Source organism: Apis dorsata, unplaced genomic scaffold (assembly GCF_000469605.1).
Source record: "Apis dorsata unplaced genomic scaffold, Apis dorsata 1.3 scaffold_434, whole genome shotgun sequence".
Classification (NCBI taxonomy): domain Eukaryota; kingdom Metazoa; phylum Arthropoda; class Insecta; order Hymenoptera; family Apidae; genus Apis; species Apis dorsata.
The window spans coordinates 176,960-179,014 of record NW_006263685.1 but is presented as its reverse complement, the minus strand read 5'-3'; the positions used below and the strand labels follow the sequence as shown (position 1 = coordinate 179,014).

General features: G+C 40.0%; 1 protein-coding gene and 1 long non-coding RNA gene across 2 annotated transcripts in view; one reads left to right on the top strand and one right to left on the bottom strand.

Moving 5' to 3' along the window:
• The window catches only part of LOC102674178 (venom dipeptidyl peptidase 4-like), a 248,884-nt gene that overhangs the window by 84,279 nt on the left and 162,550 nt on the right, over window positions 1-2,055 (top strand). The gene's annotated exons all lie outside the window — the stretch shown is intronic.
• LOC116186120 overlaps window positions 414-2,055 on the bottom strand; it is a 20,054-nt gene continuing 18,412 nt past the window's right edge. Inside the window, exon 3 of the long non-coding RNA XR_004151064.1 lies at window positions 414-841. This is a non-coding gene — a long non-coding RNA (uncharacterized LOC116186120). The remainder of the gene's footprint in view (window positions 842-2,055) is intronic.

Genomic DNA, 2,055 nt, shown 5'->3' with positions numbered 1-2,055 from the left:
GAGAGAGAGAGAGAGAGAGAGAGAGAATTATACCGCAAAGAAAATCCTCGCGCACGTTCCGCCATAGCGAAACTCTCGGTGCCAAATCCTGGCGGGAAGATAGCTGTAAGGGGCCGACGCGCGATGTTTCCACCGTTCTCCGAGAGGGGGAGATAAACTCGAGGGAGAAAATGTAAATTAGGTGGAAAAAGTGGACGTGGTTTGCGCGTACGCTCGCGTTTAGGGAGCCACGCATTTGGCAAGGGGCCAAAGTGCACGGATTACGTTCCGTTTTTAAATCGCGCTTTTATTATCCAACGGCGCAATTAACTCGTTTTTTAACGCGGGACGCTCGACAAAATGCCGCGTCTATTCGCGTCGATATTATCCGCTCGTGACAATCGCGGTTTAAAAGTATCCTGCACACCCGCCAATAATCCCGTCCATTAATCTATTCGAGGGAAAGAATCGTCGAGCGAGTCGTGAATGGGGACGCGTTTCGAAAAAAAAAAAAAAAAAAAAAAAAAAGAAAGAGAACAACGTTTTTATTTATCGACTGCCCGTGTATCGATCTTGTCGACGAGGCGAGATACGCTGAAAATTCTACTGCTTTTTATCGGTCCAAGCTGATTTATTTCAAGAACTCCACGGTTCCCTCCCCTCCTCCTCCTCCTCCTCGACTGTATGAGCCACTTCGGTTGGAACGCTGCCAACCGAACTGAATAGCCGTTGGCTCGCCTCTGGGAAATTAAGTGTGTACACGGAAAAAACGTGCGAAACCAAAAATGTCGCGCCTATGAACGAGGCGGAGCCTCTCCGAACTGGAAACGCTTTAATGGATCCGAAATCGTTCGATCTCTCTCTCTCTATCTCTCTCTCTCTCTCTCTTTTTCGCGAGTACGAAACCTTTCCCCGGCGAAAGCGGGGAAATATTTATGCATCTCGTTCAACGGGAGTGGGGGAATATATACGTTAATCTTTCGGCCGATTTCGGTGTACGGGCGTTTTTATTGGAAATTTCACGTTTCTCGGTCGTATTAAGGCGACGTGAAATTTGTGGTAATTGATATTGTTGGAGATTCGTTGCTCTGATATTTCGTGACGGTTTTAACCTAGTTTCGAAAGGGATTATGTATATATATATATATATTTTTTGAAATTGTATATGTAAATATTACTGTGTAGCTTTTACTGTGTATGTGTGGAGGAAGAAATAGATTTTTCTTTTTTAGAAGAAATGGGAGAAAATTGTTTGGGCATTATTCTACGAGGAGATTCAATTTAAAAATTTTTATTTATCAAGTTATATGTGGAACACGATGGATAATGCGTTTACACGAGGATTAAATAGGATAATTCATTCACTACTCGTTCGTTAATTGTATACTAATAAAAAAAATAAAATCGACTTTCATACTTCTTTAATTCATCTTAAACAAGTTTCATTTCTTTTTGCATACTTGACTATATATATATATATAAAGACATCAAGAAGTATCTCGTAGCATACTTTTTCCCGTTTAAACTTTTCTTTTTTACAGTTATATAACACGGGATTAATATTCATGGAATATTTCGTCAAAAGTATATCAAACATTATGGAAATCACGTTTAAATAAAGAAAACGATCCAACTTGGACGAAAAATAAAATTTTCCTGCGAAAATAAAAATAAAAGAAAAAAAAAAAACCTACTTGAAAATGCAAAATTCCCTATAAAACGAATCCCCATAATTTCTCCCTTCTCAGATATCGCATAACTTCTCATTACTTTTCCTCCATAGATTTTCACATTACATTCCTTAAATTTTCCCTCGTTTGTTAAAATATTCATATCCCGCTATTACGAATATTATTCATTATCGCGTATTCGAATTTCCCTCCCATGTTTACCGCGTCGGTAAAGCAGAACCTCTTCTCCTCCCCCCACCCCAAAAAATTCGAGTTACCACATTACCAGGGACTCTTGGATGGAACAATTAGCGGAATTACGATATTATACAAACGCGACGTGGTAAGCGTTGGCGCGAAATTGGCACAAATTGAACGAAAACGAAACGCGGGATCCCATTGGATC